Source organism: Delphinapterus leucas, chromosome 2 (assembly GCF_059928025.1).
Source record: "Delphinapterus leucas isolate spDelLeu-1000000601 "Yukka" chromosome 2, BTC_Dleu_Yukka2, whole genome shotgun sequence".
In the NCBI taxonomy this organism is placed as follows: domain Eukaryota; kingdom Metazoa; phylum Chordata; class Mammalia; order Artiodactyla; family Monodontidae; genus Delphinapterus; species Delphinapterus leucas.
This window is the reverse complement of record NC_143130.1, coordinates 133,352,523-133,370,803: the sequence shown is the minus strand read 5'-3', so window position 1 is coordinate 133,370,803 and position 18,281 is coordinate 133,352,523. Positions and strand designations below refer to the sequence as shown.

Genomic DNA, 18,281 nt, shown 5'->3' with positions numbered 1-18,281 from the left:
CAAGAAAATGAAAGGGAAAAAAAAGCCATCTAGATTGGAAAGGAAGAAGTGAAATTATCTGTATTCTCCTCTGACATGATCTTATTTGTAGAAAAACTAAGGAATTCATTAATAAAAAAAAAACTATTTGAACTAATAGTAGTTCAGTAAGGTTGCAGGATATAAGATCGGTGTACAAAAATTAATTGTATTTCTATAAAGTAGCAATGGGTAAACTGAAAAGGTAATTAAGAAAATGATTCCATTTCTAAAAGAATAAAATATTTAGGAATAAATTTTTAGGAAGAAGTGCAATACTTTTACACTGACATCTATAAATGTTTTTGAAAACAAAGATGGCTTAAATAAATGGAAAAACATTCTAAGTTCATGGATCAGAAGACATATTGTGTTTTTTAAATTATTTTTTAATTGAAGTATAGTTGATTTACAATACTGTGTTAATTTCTGCTGTACAGCAAAGTGACTCAGTTACACACATATATATCCTTCTTTTCCATTATGGTTTATCCCAGGAGATTCCATATAGTTCCCTGTGCTATACAGTAGGACCTTGTTTACCCATTCTAAATGTAATAGTTTGCATCTACTAACCCCAAACTCCCAGTCCATCCCTTCCCCTCCCCACCATCCCACTTGGAAACCACAAGCAGAAGACATAATATTGTTAAGATGGCAGTGCTTTCTAAATTGATTTATAGATTCAACACAATCCTATTAGCTGGCTTTTTTGCAGAAACTGAAAAGTTGATCCTAAAATTCATATAAAAATTTAAAGAACCCAGAATAGCCAAAACAATCTTGAAAAGGAACAGAGTTGGAGGAATCATACCTCCTGATTTCAAAACTTAAGAGTAATCAATACAGTGTGGTCCTCGAATAAGGATAGATATACAGATCAATGGGAATAGAAGTGAGAATCCAGAAATAAGCACTCACATTTACAGTCAATTGATTTTTGACAAAGATGCCAAAACAACTCAATAAGGAGAAAGAGTAGCCCTTTTAACAAATGGTTCTGGGATAACTCTGGATATCCACATGCAAAAGGATGAAGATGGTCACAGCAATAAGACAAGAGAAAGAAAAGACATCCAGATTGGAAGGGAAGAAGTAAAACTGTCACTATTTACAGATGACATGACACTATATAGAGAAAACCCTAAAGTCTCCACCAAAAAACTATTATGACTAATAAATGAATTCAGTGTAGTTGCAAGATACAAGATTAATGTGCACAAGTCTTGCTTTTCTATACACTAATAATGAACTATCAGAAAGAGAAAGCAAGAAAACAATCCCATTTAGAATCACATCAAAAAGAATAAAATACTTAGGAATAAACTTAGCCAAGGAGGTGAAAGACCCGTACTCTGAAAAGTATAAGACATTTATGAAGAAAATTGAAGATGATACAAAGAAATGGAAAGATATGCATGTTCATGGACTGGAAGAATTGATGTTAAAATGTCCATACTAGTAAAAACAAACTACAGATTTAATGCAATCCCTATCAAAATACCCAGGACATTTTTTTCCACAAGAATGAAAACAGATAATCTGAATTAGAACAAATAATCTGAAAATTTATATGGAACCACAGAAGACCCCAAATAGCCACAGCAATCTTGAGAAAAAAGAAGAAAGCTGGAAGTATCATGTGCCCAGACTTCAGGCTATACTACAAAAGTACAGTAATCAAAACGGTATGGTACTGTTATAAAAACATACCCATAAATCATTGGAACAGAATAGAGATCCCAGAAATAAACCCATACATTTATAAACAGATCATAAAACTCAATACCAAAAACTAAATAACCCAATTAAAAATTGGGCAGAAGACCTGAATAGACATTTTTCCAAAATAAACATACAGATGGCCAACAGGCACATGAAAAGATGCTCAACATATCCAACATATATATCCAACATATATAAATAGCTCATACAATTCAACAAAAAAAACCCCAAACAACTCATTGAAAAATGGGCAGAAGAACTGAATAGAAATTTTTCCAAAGAGGAAATGCAGATGGCCAATAGGTACATGAAAAGATGCTCAACATCGCTAATCATCAGGGAAATGCAAATCAAAACCACAATGAGATAGCCATTCTGACAGATGTGAGGTGCTATCATCAAAAAGAACACAAATGTGTTGGCAAGGATGTGGAGAAAAGGGAACCCTTGTACACTGTTGGTGGGAATGTAAATCTGTGCAGCCACTGTGGAAAACAGTTTGGAGGTTCCTCAAAAAACTAAAAATAGAACTACCATATGATCCAGCAGTTCCGTTCCTGGGTATGTATCTGAAGAAAATGAAAAACAAATTCGAGAAGATACATGCACCCCAATGTTAATAGCACAATTATTTACAATGGCCAAGATATGGAAGGGAACCCAAGTGCCAATCAACAGATGAATGGATAAAGAACACTTGGTGCACACACACACACACACACACACACACACACACACACACACACACACACACACACACACACACACACACACTCACACACTGGAATACTATTTGGCCATGAAAAAGAGTGAAATTTTGCCATTTGCAATAACACGATGGACTTGGAGGGTTTTATGCTTAGTAAGATAAGTCAGACAGGGAAAGACAAATACTATATACTGGTAACTTATATGTGGAATCCAAAAAACAAACATGAATGAAATGAATATAACAAAACAGAAATAGACAGATGTGGAGAACAAACTAGTGGTTACCAGTGGGGAGAGGAATGGAGGGGAGGGAGAAGGTAGGGGTAGGGGATTAAGAGGTATAAACTACTATATATAAAATAAATAACCTACAAGGATATACTGTACAGCACAGGGAATATAGCCGATAGTTTATAATAACTTTAAATGGAGTATGATTTATAAAAATATTGAATCACTGTTATGCAGCTGAAACTTATATAATGTAAATCAACTATACTTCAATTAAATGAAATTGCATATATAGACGTTGCATATGCAAACCTGAAAGCGTTTTGCCTAATTGTAAAGCATTATAAAATATTGAAGTATTGATAAATCTATTTCTAGACAAACAAGAATTGCAGTAAAATTGAATAATACTCATTAGAAAAAGAATGAAGATGGACCTCTACTTCACACCATATACAAAAATTAACTGAAAATGGGTCAAAGGCCTTAATGTACTTAAAATTTTATAAAAAACTTAGGGGTGAACTTTTGTGACCCTGAATTTGGCAATGGTTTCTTCGATATTATGCTAAAAGTACAAGCAACAAAAGAAAAAAATAGATAAATGGGATATCATCAAAATTTAAAACTTTTGGGAATTCCCTGGTGGTCCAGTTGTTAGGATTCAGTGCTGTTGTGGTCCAGGTTCAATCCCTGGTTGGGGAACTAAGATCCTGCAAGCCAACAGCACGGCCAAAATAAATAAATAAAAACTTCTGTGCTTCAGAGGGCTTTATCAACAAAGTGAAATACAACCTACAGAATGGGAGAAAATATTTGCAAATCATATATTTAATAAGAGACTTGTATCTAGAATATATGAACTTTTACAACTCAATGAGACAAATAATCTAATTAAAAGAGGCAAAAAATTTGGATAGGTATTTCTCTAAAGAAGACATCCAATGAGCCCATGAAAAAATGCTCAACATCATTCATTATCAGGAAAATGCAAAAATCAAAACCATAATGAAATACTACTTTATATGCATGTGGATGGCTATAGTCAAAAAATGGATAATAGCACATGTTGGTGGGCATGTGGAGAAACTGAAACCCTCCCATGTTGCTGGTATGCGTGTAAAATGGTGTAACTGTGGAAAACAGCAGTTTCTCAAAACAGTTAAACACGAAGTTACTATTTGACTGAGTAACTCTACTCCTAGTTATATACCAGGAGAAAGAAAAGCTTATGAAAACTTCATAATAGCCAAAAGGTGGAAACAACCCAAATGCCCATCAATTGATGAATAGATTTTTAGAATGTCATAACTCTCCAATTATAATAGATAGTATGGATAAGGATAGTATTAAATTTAGGTTAATGGATGGTGAAATTTGGTATAATACTAATAAGGGTGCAAGTTTTTTGTCATGTTAATAAGATTAGGCATGCTATTAATGAAATACCTTATGTAACTTCAGGCACTCAGAAGTGGAATGGAGATAGTCCTAGTTTTATGGTTAGGGCTATTGTTATTACTACTGATACTGTTGGATTAAAGATTTTTGTAATGGTTCATTGGCCGGAATATAATAGGTTAAGGATAAAAGCTATTATATGTAATATTGATGCAGTAGCTTGTGTTAGAAAATATTTAGTGGGCGCTTCTATAGCTCATGGGTTGAACTTTTTTATTATGATGGGGATAATGGCTAATATTTCTTTTGAATCCGATTCAGATAAGTAGTCAGTGAGAGCTGGTTATTACAGTTATGGTCCCTGAGAGAACTGTTGTTAGGATGATGATAAAGATGATGGAGTTTTATTAGTACTGGAAGGATATAAACCAACATATTTGGGGTATGGGGCCAATAGCTCATTTAACTGACCTTAGTATAGAATATAGTGTAATAGGGGCTTACCTGGTGGCACAGTGGTTGAGAGTCAGCCTGCCGATGCAGGGGACACGGGCTCGTGCCCCGGTCTGGGAAGATCCCACATGCCGCGGAGTGGCTGGGCCCGTGAGCTGTGGCCGCTGAGCCTGCGCTCCGCAACGGGAGAAGCCACAGCAGTGAGAGGCCCACGTACCGCAAAAAAAAAAAAAAAGAATATAGTGTAATATGGTAGCACAAAGAACTTTGAATTCTTAAGGATAGGTTCAATTCCTGTGATTCTAGAAATAAGAAGGCTTAAACCTCTATTATTTACTCTATCAAAATAACTCTTTTATCAGACATATTTCTTATGTTTGTGGAGGGATGCTTGATGTTATAGTAGGTAGTGAGACGTGCCATATACATAGGGCTGGTATTAGTGGTAGGAAGTTTGTTCACAGTAGATGCATTAACTGATCATATTGGAATCGAGGGTAGGATGCTCAAAATCATAGGGAAAAAACTGTTAATAATAGTGTTTTTATAATAAAGTTGGTTGTATATAGTTCTAGTATGCGGGGGTTGTGGAATGCTCCTAGAAAGAGGATTGTTGTGAAAATATTCATTATAATGGCATATTCTAAGAAAAATATAATGAATGGGCCTGCTGCATATTCTACGTTGAAACCCGATATGAGTTCAGATTCTGCTTCTGTTGTTAGGTCAAAGGGAGCTCGGTTAGTTTCTGCTAGAGAGGAGATAAATCACAGCTAGGGGTCATGATGGGAAGATTATTCATAAATGTTCTTGTGTTGTGATGAGGGTTGAGAAAGTAAAAGTTCCATTTATTTAAAGGGCTGATAGAAGAATAGTTGCTAGTATTACTTCATATGAAATTGTTTGTGCTACTGCTCATGGGGTTGCAATTAATACATATTTTGAGTTGGAGGCCCATCTGGATCATAAGATGGAATATACAGCGAGGCTTGACATAGCTATTGTAAATAACACCCCTAGGTTTATATTAATGAGGGGATAAGGTATAGGTAGAGGAATTCATATGATTAGGGCTAGGGTTAGGGCTAGGATTGGTGCAATAATAAATATGGAAATGGAGGATGTAGCTGGTCGTAATGGTTCTTTAATGAATAATTTGTGTCAGCAATAGGTTGTAATAGGCCATATGGTCCAACGACATTTGGTCCTTTTCAAAGTTGCATATAACCTAGGATTTTTCGTTCAATTAATGTGAGGAATGCCATGGCTAGGAGAATGGGGATAATGAGTATTAAGATGTTAATTATAAACATTTTGTTAGGGAGAGGATTTGAACCTCCAGTTACAAAGGTTTAAGTTTTACGCAATTACTGGGCTCTGCCACCTTAACAAACCCTGTTCTTGGGTAATATTTTGTATATATTAATTAAATTAAGATTATATCATTAACTGGTTTATCAGGTGCTTTTTTAAAGTGGGCCTTATTTCTCTTGTCCTTTTGAACTGAGGGTAATATATAATAGATAGGAACCGACCTGTATTACTCCGGTCTGAACTTAGATCACGTAGGACTTTAATCATTGAACAAATGTGAACCTTTAATAGAGGTTACACCATTGGGGTGTCTGGATCCAACATTGAGATCGTACACTCTACTGTTGATATGAACTCTAGAAAAGGATTGAGCTGTTACCCCTAGGCTAACGTGTTCCGTTGATAAATTTTTGGATCAAGAAATGATATGTTTTGACTAGTAAGTCTAGACTTCAATCACTCAGAGCCTTTTTTGTTCTCTGAGCTCACTCCAACCAAAATTGTCAACCCAGGGGGCTTCCCTGGTGGCGCAGTGGTTGAGAGTCCGCCTGCCGATGTAGGGGACACGGGTTCGTGCTTCGGTCTGGGAAGATCCCACATGCCGCGGAGCGGCTGGGCCCGTGAGCCATGGCCGCTGAGCCTGCGCGTCCGGAGCCTGTGCTCCGCAACGGGAGAGGCCACAACAGTGAGAGGCCCGCGTACCGCAAAAAAAAAAAAAAAAAATTGTCAACCCATATAAAAATTTGTTATCCCTTAGTGGTTTAGTTAGTTTTGGGGGGAGTTAATTAAAGCTGCATAGGGTCTTCTCATCTTATTTTATTATTTCCGCCTCTTCATGGGAAGGTCAATTTCACTGATTGAAAATAAGAGACAGTAAAACCCTCATGAGTCCATTCATGCAAGTCTTTATTTAGAGAACAAATGATTATGCTACCTTTGCATGGCCAGGACACCATGGCCGTTTAACAGTTGTCACTGGGCCGGCAGTGCCTCTACTGCTAGTTATGCAAGAGGTGATGTTTTTGGTAAACAGGCAGGGTTTATGTTTGCCAAGTTCCTTTTACTTTTTAAAATCTTTTCTTGAATGCATGCCTGTGTTGGATTAACAGCTTACTAAATAAATAATTTAATGTTGCATTGTGCTCTATGTGCTGTTAATTATCAATATAGTATTAGTTACTGATGTAAGCTTATGCAAGGAGAAATATTTCTTGTTACTCATATTAACATTATTGCCTCTATTGGTCAATAGACTAGTCCAGTATAAAGCTAGGAGTTGATTTGCTCATTATTATTGGTATTAAGATAAAGTTATTGTTGGACTTGAACGCTTTCTTAATTGGTGGCTGTTTTTAAGCCAACTATGGTGTTGTTTTTACTCTCTAGATAAGGTTGTATCCATTTCTAAAAAGCTGTACCTTTTAAGATTAACATTTAAAAGTACATTAAAATTTATAATTTTTTTGGTAATTTTTAAAGTTGAACTAAGATTCTTTTCCTAGATAACCAGCTATCACCAGGCTAGTTAGGCTTGTCACCTCTACTTATAAATCTTCTTATAAATCTTCTTATAATAAATCTACTAATTTTGCTACATAGATGAGTTTGTTCTAATAAACTGTTCATAAGTAGCTCATCTGGTGTCAGGATGTAACTTAAGTTAAAGTTCTCTTTGTTAAATGTTTACTAGTTAAATCATTATGCAAAATGTACAAGGGGTTAACTGCTTTTTGTTACTTTTAATGTTTCATCATTCCCTTACGGTAGGTTCTCTGTAGTGCCAGAGGATATTTTAAATTTCTATCCCCTATACTTTAAATGTGGAGTAAATGTTTTACTTAATTTGCTTATATTAGTAAAACTTGTGGGGGGTTGGCTAGATTTAGTTCAAAGTGTTCATAAATTATGAAATCTCCTAGGCGTAAACTAGGTGCTTTTATGTAAGCTATGCTTTGATTTATCCAAGCACACTTTGCAGTGTGCTTACCTTGTTACGACTTGTCTCCTCTCATATAATTAGTGTTTAGTAATAGATTGTAGGAAGCTATTGTAATACTTGAGGAAGGTGATGGGCAGTGTGTGCTTACTTCATGTCCTTATTCAGTTAAGCACTCTATTCTTAATTTGCTACTAAATCCTCCTTTGGTTTTTAGTTTCCATAAAAACCTGCGTGTAGTGAGAAATACATTCTTGAGATAGAAAATGTAGCCCGTTTCTTCTCACTCCATAGGTTACACCTTGACCTAATGTTTTTATGTATAATTATGCTTACTTTTATTCCTTTTCAGGGCTTGCTGAAGACGGCATATAGATTGAATTAGCCAGGGTTGGTGAGGTTTATCGGGGTTTATCGATTATAGAACAGGCTCCTGTAGAGGGGTGTGAAGCACTGCCAAGACCTTTGAGTTTTAAGCTGCTGCTGGTAGTACTCTGGCGAATAATTTTGTTATAATAATTATTTGGGTTTAGGACTAAGCATAGTGGGGTGTCTAATCCCAGTTTTGGTCTTAGCTGTCGTGTAATTAGGAAATACTAAAGTCACTTTTGTAGTCTATTTTTATTTTAGCTATGGCTTTTTACAGCTTAATTAAAATTTAACTTTATGTTACTCTTTAACATGCTTTCCACTGAATTTCTATTAATTTGGGTTAGTCGTTTGATCGTGGTGGCTGGCTCAAAATTTACCAACCGTAGTTAATATAACTTAGTTGAACTTTTGTTTATGGCTTAATTTTAATCACTGCTGTTTCCTGTGGATGTGTGGTTAAGCAAGGTGTTATGAGCTACTAGTCTTAGTGTACTTGATGCCAGGTCCTTTTAAGGATTTAGAGGGCATTCTCACTGGGGCTCAGATGCATGCATGTGTAATTTTATTAAAAACTAATAGAAAGGCTGGGACCAAACCTCTGTGTTTATGGAGTTGATAAACTCATCTAGGCACTTTTAGTGTCTTGCTTTAGGTTTTAAGCTACATTAACAAGTTGTGTTTGTATTGTGAAATAACATGTATATAGTTGTATGATTTATGCTAGATTTAGTATTAAAATTTTGATTAAAATGGTCCATAGATCTAGGGAGATGCCTGTCTATATAAATGGTAGATATCTAAGTAATTCATTTGTACGATTAGGGTTTATTTTCTAGGTATATCCTATTTTGAGCATTGTTTGTGTTTGTTGGATAGATTAACTAAATTCTATGTATTTATATGTTTTTGCCTTGTTTGGGGGGTTTGGCAGGGCATTATGGGCATGTAGAATATGGGATTTAGTGGGGTGTAAGGAGGGCTTGTTAAACAGGTTATCTACCGCTTCAATGTGTATGTGTATGTATATGTGTGTGTGTGTAATTTCCTTATGTCCTGTAGCCATTGACTGAATAACACCTTATGGTTGATGATGTTGGTAAATAATATTCAATTAAAGTCCAGCTACAGTTTGACTGTGTTAAGGCCTCATGTGGCCATAGCTGAGTCCCAGTATCCCTATAAAAATTAAAAAATACCAAATGCATAAAACCACAGTTATGTGTGAGCATGGGCTGATTAGTCATTAGTCCATCGAGATGTCTTATTTAAGAGGAAAGAGTGGGTGATTTTAGGTGAGATGGTCCTGAAGTAAGAACCAGATGTCTGATAAAGTTCATTAATAGAAACCCTCACAAGTTATGGGCCCAGAGGAAGAAGAGGGACACCTGCTAAGCGGGGTTGATAGTTTCACCCAGCTTTGCTGATTGAGCTCGTGATCTAGTGGATATGATATGTATGTTGACTAGGATTGGTTTGACTTAATGTACTGTGTACAATCAATAATATGTACTATGTAAAGTACATGCTTATAAGCATGGGGTAAATAATGTACGATTATACATATCATGTATTATGTATGGTATGTTTATGTACTTATTAATGTAATACACATTATGCATAAAGTACATGGTAATTTATGGTAAAAAGAGGTTATTTTAATACTAAGATTGTACTTAGTAACCTTGTAAATGTCCCATAACAAATCTTCAGGGAATAGTTTAAATAGAATTTCAGCTTTGGGTGCTGTGGTGGAGCTGGAGCTTCTTCCTTGAGTCTTAGGGAGATGTGTTATTCTCCTTCTCTGGTTTACAAGACCAGGGTAATAGATATATTGATACTACAAAGACTCTTCATTTTGGGAGATTATTTTCAGTGATGCTAGTTACTGGCATTAGTACTAGAATTAAAAAGAAATATAGAATGGATGCTAGCTGTCCGATAATAATGAAGGGGTGCTCTATGGGTTGTCCTCCAATTCACGTTAGTGTTAATAGGTCTGCTACTAGTACTCAAAATACGCATTGACTGAGAGGTCGAAATGTTATGCTTCGTTGTTTGGATGTGTGAAGCATTGGGATAAATGCTAGAATTAAGATTGAAAAGATTAAGGCCATTACTCCTCCTAATTTATTAGGAATTGATCGTAGAATTGCATATGCAAATAGAAAATTATCACTCTGGCTTGATATGAGATGGTGTGTTGAGAAGGTCTGCTGGGGTGTAGTTGTCTGGGTTCCTAGTAAGTCGGGTGAAAATAGCACTAATAGTATTAGAATTAGCAGTAAGGCATCTAGGATATCTTTGATTGTACAGTAGGGGTGAAATGGGATTTTGTCTATATCAGTTGAGATTCCAGTGGGGTTATTAGATCCTGTTTTGTGAAGGAATAGTAAGTGGACAGCTGCTAGCGCTGCAATGATAAATGGGAGAATAAAATGGAAGGCGAAGAATCGTGTAAGAGTTGCTTTATCTACTGAAAATCCACCTCAGATTCATTCGACAGGGCTTGTGCCAATATATGGAATTGCTGAAAGGAGATTAGTAATAACTGTTGCCCCTCAGAATGATATTTGTCCTCAGGGTAAGACATAGCCTATGAATGCTGTAGCTATGACTGTAAATAATGATTCCAATGCTTCATGTTTCTAAAAAGGTATAGGATCCATAATATAAGCCTTGTCCTACATGAATAAATAAGCAAATAAAAAATATGGAGGCTCCATTTGCATGTAGATATCGGATAATTCATCCATAGTTTACATCTCGGCAGACACGTGTTACTTATGAAAAAGTAGTTATTGTGTCTGATGTATAATGTATTGCTAGGAATAAACCTGTCAAGATTTGTAGAACTAAACAAAATGCCCAGAAGGGAACCAAAATTTCAACATGATGAAATGTTTGATGGAGCTGGGAGGTCAATAATTGCGTTGTTAATAATTTTTATTAATGGGTGTGATTTTCGGATGTTGGTCATTAGTGTTCTTATAGTTGAATTAAAATGATGATTTTTCATTTCATTGGCCATGGTTAGATTCCATGTAAGAATAATGATAATAGACATTGTATTTATTTTAGGTACTATTTTTGTAATTAGTTTTGTGGGCTTTTCTTCAAAACCTTCACCTATTTATGGTGGACTTGAATTGATTGTAGGTGGTGGTGTTGGTTGTGGGATTGTGTTGAATTTTGGTGGTTCACTTGGGGGTTTAATAGTATTTTTTATTTATTTAGGGGGAATATTAGTAGTATTTGGTTATATGACAGCTATGGCCACTGAGAAGTATCCTGAAGTTTGAGTCTCTAATAAGACTGTTCTAGGTATATTTCTTTCAAGGTTGATGATAGAATTTTCAATAGTATTCTTTGTTTTAAAGGATGAGGAAGTGGAGATTGTATTTAAATTTAATGGACTAGGGGACTCTGGGTAATTTATGATACAGGTGATTTTGGGTTTTTTTGTGAAGAGCCTATAGGAATTGCAGTGTTGTATAGCTATGGTTCTTAATTGGTAATTGTTACTGGTTGATCATTACTTATTGGTGTTGCGGTTATTATAGAGGTTACTCATGTTAATTAAATAGAATTATGCTTAGGGCAAGGGTAATGAGGAATGAAAGAAAATATAGTTTGATTAGGCCTTTTTGGTCTGACACTAGTACAGAAAATTTTATTTGAATAAGGGAAGTCATTTTTGGTAAGATGCTTTCTAGTCAGATTAAATCTAGGAGACATGATGCTGATTTTTGACTCGCTGATAAATTTAAGTATGGTGGGAAGCGGTGTATAATAATGGGGAAATACCTAAGAGGTTGGAAAATTTGAAGAAATTTGAGGGATATTTAAATTTTAAGTTTTGTGTAGCGGGGCTGATTTCAAATGCCAGAATAAAACCTAGGATGGTCACAGCAAAGGCAGTTCGCTTCAGGTAATCAGGTATTGTTATTTGTGGGATTGTCATTAGGGGAATTTTGCTGGAGGTAATGAATCCAGCAAAGATACTTACAGCTAATAAACGTTTAACAGAATTGATTAGCAGCGGGTTATTTTCATTAAAGTAGAAAAGCGAGGTTGTCCTAATGGTGCGAAGAAAATAATGCGAGTGCCATAGACAGCTGTAAGGGATGTGGTGACGAGAGTTATTTGCTGGGCTCAGGCGTTGGTGTACAACGTGTTAGCAGTGTCGATAATTAGTTCTTTAGAGTAGAAACCTGTGAGGAACAGCATTCCTGTCAGTGAGAGACTTGCAATAATGAGGGCCGCTGTGGTAAAAGGTATTGCTTTAAATAAACCTCCTATCTTTCGAATGTCTTGTTCATCATGTAGGCTATGAATAATGGAGCCAGAGCATATAAACAGGATGGCCTTGAAAAAGGCATGTGTGCAAACGTGGAGAAATGCTAGATAAGGTTGGTTAATACAGGTTGTTACTATTATAAGGCCTAATTGGCTTGAAGTAGAGAAGGCAACAATTTTTTTGATGTCATTTTGGGTGAGAGCACATATTGCTGTAAATATTGTAGTTATGTTTATCCAGACATAATGTTATTGTTTGGGTACATTTATTCTCTGTTAAAGGGTAAAAGCAGATAAGTAGGAAAATACCTGCTATAACTCTTGTGCTGGAGTGAATAGAGCTGAAACGGGAGGAGGGCCTTCTATTGCTGAGGGAATGGCTGGAGGCCAAATTGGGTGGATTTTCCAGCTGCAGCCAACACAAGTCCTATTAGAGGTAGGTTTGAGTGATTTTGGTTAAGTATAAAGATTTGTTGTATGTCTCATGAGTTTAAATTAAATAGAAATCATGCTGTTGATATAATAAGTCCAATGTCTCCAATGCGATTATATAAAATTGCTTGGAGAGCGGCTGTATTTGCATCTGCTTGTCCATATCGTCACCTGATAAGTAGAAAAGATACAATTCCGACTCCTTCTCACCCAATGAAAAGTTGTAAAAGATTGTTAACAGTGATAAGAATTAGTATTGTGATAAGAAAAAGGAGTATTTAAAGAATTGATTAATGTTAGCACCTGAGTGCATGTATCACATTGAAAATTCCATAATAGATCATGTGACAAATAATGCTACTGGCACAAATATTGAGAAATAGTCTGTTTTGAAGCTAAGTGGTAATTTAAGGGTTTGGATAGTAATTTAATGTCAGTTTAAGATAATTATCTCTTGACCTGTATGAATGAATATTATTGTTGGAATTAAGCTGGTGATAAAAGCATATGAGATAGTGGTTTTTTTTACAAAGGATGGATATGTGTTATTTTGTAGATGTTGGTGCTATTATAATTGGTATCGTTAGTATAAATAGTATAACTAGTGTGAAAGAGGTAAATAAGTTTATTACTTTTATTTGGAGTTGCACCAATGTTTTGGTTCCTAAGACCAATGGATAGCTATCCTTTAAAAGTTTGAAAAAGTCATACTGTTAGATATGGAAGCATGAATTAGCAATTTTTGCATACTTTTTCAGTAAATAAAAATATTTAGTCTTCTGTTACTAGATTCACAATCTAGTGTGTTTTTGAAACTATATTTATAGTACAAGGGCCCTAAAATGATTTTGGGGTTTAACGATAGGAGTAAGAGATGTAAAATGTGAAGGGGTTATGAGGGCATTTTCTCATGTGAATGATGGTGGGTATATTTGCCTCATTTTGTTATGATTAATATGTATAGTGAGTATAAGGTGGTAATTACTATGTTAATTCCTATGAGGATAATGGTGATATTTGATCATGGAAAGGATGTTACTACTACAAAGAGTCCTCCAATTAGATTGATAGTTAGGGGGTAGAACTAGGTTTGTTAAGCTTGCTAGTAGTCATCATGCTGGTATTGGGAGGAATGTTTGTAGACCTCGGGCTACAATTATTGTTCTGCTGTAAATTCGTTTGTAATTTGAATTTGCTAGGCAGAATAATATGGATGATGTGAGGCAGTGGGCAATTATTAGAGCAGTGGCCCCGATATAACTTCAAGGTGTTTAGATAAGAATGACTACAATAACAAGTGCTATGTGACTGTCGGAAGAATACGTGATAGGTGATTTTAGATCTGTTTGGCATAAACACATTGAACTAGTTATGATTATTCCTCATAAGGAGAGTATGAGAAAAGGGTATGTTATGAAATATATTAGTGGGTTTAGTATTGCTGTAATTCGCAATATACCATAGCCTCTGAGTTTTAGTAGTACGGCTGCAAGGACTATGGATCCTGCAATGGGGGCTTCTACATGTGCTTCAGGTAATCAAAGGTGAAGGCCGTTGAGGAGTATTTTTACTATAGAGACTATCATACATGCTAGTCATATGAAAATGTTGGATCAGGAGTTGGCTGTTGTTTGTGTTCGATATTGAAGTATTAGAAAAGTTAGTGAGCCTGTGACATTTTGAATATGTATTAGTGCTACTAAGAGTGGAAGTGATCCTACTAGTGTATAAAATAAGAAATAAAGTCCTGTGTTAAGACATTCTGTTTGATTACCCCATCGGGTAATGATACTAAGTGTTGGAACTAGTATTGCTTCAAATAAAATATAAAATAAGATGAATTCTGTGGCAGTGAATTTTATAATTAGGAATATTTGTCATGTAATTAGCATGGTAATATATAATTTTTTTCGAGTTAATGATTCTTTGAGGTAGGTGAAATTGGCTGGCTATTAATTATGGTGAGAGTCATGTTGTTAAAATTAATAATGGTGCTAATGAGCTGGGGAAAAAGAATTAGTGAAAAGTTGAGGCTATTGTCATTAAATTGATTAAGAAGAAAAAGGCTATGAGACTAATAAGCTATGGACTGTGGTATTCAGATTATGTTCTTTGATAATTATGTTAGTAGTATTAGTATAATTGTAGGAATAATAACTTTTAACATTGGAGGAGATTAAGATTTTGTGCATAATCAGTGCCATATGTGTTTGATACTATTACTAGTAGGGATAGTCCGAGTGTGGCTTCTCGAGCTGAGAATACTAGCAGAACAGTCGGTATTATGCTGGCTAGGGCAAAATGTGTATTTAGGATTATCAGCGTTGCTATAATGAATAGTGATAATATTATGCCTTCAAGGCATGATAGTGAAGATATTAGGTGAGATCAATATATTAATAATTCTATAAGAGATACTGTAAATGTTATAATAATTATATACACTAAAAGCACTTGGTAATTATGAACTTAATCATAATCTAATGAGTTGAAATCATTTCGTTTAATTACCATATTCAGTTCATTCTAGTCCTTTTTGGGTCCATTCATTAGGCTAGGCTTATTGCTAGTAATAAAATTAGGAATAAAGCTATAATGAGTATTGTTCTTAGATTATTTGTCTGAGATGCGCAGGGTAGGGGGTAAAAGAGCAATTTCTAAATCAAAAAGGAGGAATATAATGGCTACCAGGAAAAATTGTATGGAAAAATGTAGACGTGCTGATCCTATAAGGTCAAATCCGCACTCATAAGGACTTGTTTCTTCTGTGTAAATATTTAATTGGGGAAGTCAGAATGTGATAAATACAAGTAGTGAGGCTAGTGCTATGTTTGTAATTAATGTCAATATTAGAGTTATTCTTTTTCGGATTCTACTGAAGCCAATTGATTGTGAGTCAATTTTACTATTTAATACTAAAATAATAAGATCCTTATCAATAAATGGGTACGTAAAGGAATAGTCATAATCCATCTACAGAATGTCAACATCAGGCAGTGGCTTTGAAGCCGAAATGGTGGTTAGATGTGAAGTGATTTTTTTTTTTTTTTTTTTTTTTGCGGTACGCGGGCCTCTCACTGTTGTGGCCTCTCCCGTTGTGGAGCACAGGCTCCGGTCGCGCAGGCTCAGCGGCCATGGCTCACGGGCCCAGCCGCTCTGCGGCATGTGGGACCCTCCCGGACCGGGGCACGAACCCGTGACCCCTGCATCGGCAGGCTGACTCTCAACCACTGCGCCACCAGGGAAGCCCCGTGAAGTGATATTTTAATTGATGTAAGAAGCAGACGGTAAGGAAGAGCCAATAGTTACACGCAGTCTGTGGAACCCTGTAGCTATGAAGAAAGTTGACCTGTATACCCCATCTGAAATTGTAAAGGATGTTTCGTAATATTCTGAGGCCTGTAGAAATGTAAAATAAACGCCTAGGGCGACTGTGATAAAAAGACCTTGGAGTATGTGTTTTCAGTTTCCTTCTATGAGGCTGTGGTGAGGTCAGATAGTGGATACCCCAGAGGCTAATAATACGGAGGTATTAAGAAGTAGTACTTCTAATGGATTTAGAGGACAGATGCCTGTTGGTGGTCAGCATCCCCCTAGTTCAGGTGTAGGGGCAAGGCATGAGTGGTAGAAGGCTCAAAAAGAAACTGGTAAAAAAAAGAGGACTTCTGAAATAATAAATAGGATTATTCCATATCAAAGTCCTTTTTGAACACTTGGTGTATGATGGCCTTGAAAAGTGCTTTCTCAGATGATGTCTTGTCATCACTGATCTATTGATAAAGGTATTAGTTAGTAGGCCTAGTGCTAATAATAATGTTGAAGTGAAATCATATAATTAGGTCTACTGTTGTTAGAAGGGCTGAGAGAGCTCCTGTAAGGGGTCAGGGACTGGGATTTACTATGTGATATGCATGAGTTTGGTGGGACATTATGTATTGTCATGTAGGTAAAGATTTGCTAGTAAGCTAAATGCATAAATTAGAATTATTGCAATTGTGAATTTGAGGATAGTAAGTAAGACAAGGATAGGAAATGTAATGAGAGCTGTGGTGGTGCTAATACTCAGCAATGCTAGAGTCACTCTTCCAATTAAATGAATCAATAGGGGTCCTGCTGTGATGTTAGCTGTTAATAGTATGGCTAAAGCTGTTGGTTGAATGAATAAGCTAATAGTTTTGATGACTGCTAGCATAGGAATAAGAGGAACGAGTGTTCCTTGTGGTAGAAAGTGAGCTAAGCACGCTTTTGTTTTGTGATGAAAGCCTGTAACTACAGTTCCTGCCCATAAACTGCTGTTCCTAATATTATTATATTCCTAATATTATAAATTGCTATTAATATTGAGAGTTGTGTAGTAGGTATAAATGAATGTGGTAATAGTCCTAATAGATTTGTTGATCGAATAAATAAGTGATGTTAAGTATTAGTGCTCAGGTCTGTCCTTTGTGATTGTGAATAGCTATTATTTGTTTCAATGTGAGTTGAACTAATCATTGTTGAATTGGAATTATACAATGGTTAATTAGTTGATTAGGTGTTGGGAATAAAATACCTGGGAATATAATGATTAAGATAACAATAGGAAGTCCTATTATTGTTGGGGCAATGAAAGAGGCAAATAGATTTTCATTCATTTTGTTTCTCAAGGGGTAGATTGTTTTTGTACTTTGGTAGACATCAACGCTGGATTTGAATAATAAGTATATTTTGAAATTTTTAGTTGGAATGCAATAAATAGGACTAGAATTATTAATAGAATAGTAATAAATCATGTTGAAGTGTTGAATTGTGGCATATCATGAAAGGGAGTTTTAACTCCCAGTCTTTAACTTAAAAAGGTGAATGCTATTTAGCTTCTTAAGGAATTTATAATATTGATGAGGATCATTTTTCAAAGTATTTTAGTGGTACTAGTTCAAGGACGATGGGTATAAAGCTATGATTTGATCCACAAATTTCTGAGCATTGTCTGTAATATAGACCTGGCCGTGGTGATATGAGAGTTGTTTGGTTTAGGCATCCTGGAATTGCCTCTGTTTTTACGCCTAGTAAAGGCACAGCTCATGAGTGTAAAATGTCTTCTGAGGAGGTTAGTATTCAGATTGTTATTTCTGTAGGTAAAACTACTACGTTGTCTACTTCTACTAGTCGTAATTCTCCTGTTTTTAGGTCTGATGTTGGAATTATATAGGAGTCAAAATTTAATTCTTCATAGTCTGTATATCATAGCTTCAGTATCATTGGTGTCCTATAGTCTTTACGGTAAGGGAAGGGTTATGTAGTCCAGCCTGTAAAGCATTTGTAATGATGGCAGGGCAATTAGAATTAGGATAATGGCTGGTAAGATTGTCCAGATGGTTTCTACTTCTTGTGCATCTATTGTACTTGTATG

The 18,281-nt window shown here is 35.6% G+C and overlaps 1 protein-coding gene across 2 annotated transcripts in view; it reads left to right on the top strand.

The window, feature by feature from the left end:
• Positions 1–18,281, top strand: part of NID2 (nidogen 2) — a 78,855-nt gene that overhangs the window by 32,933 nt on the left and 27,641 nt on the right. The window lies entirely within an intron of this gene.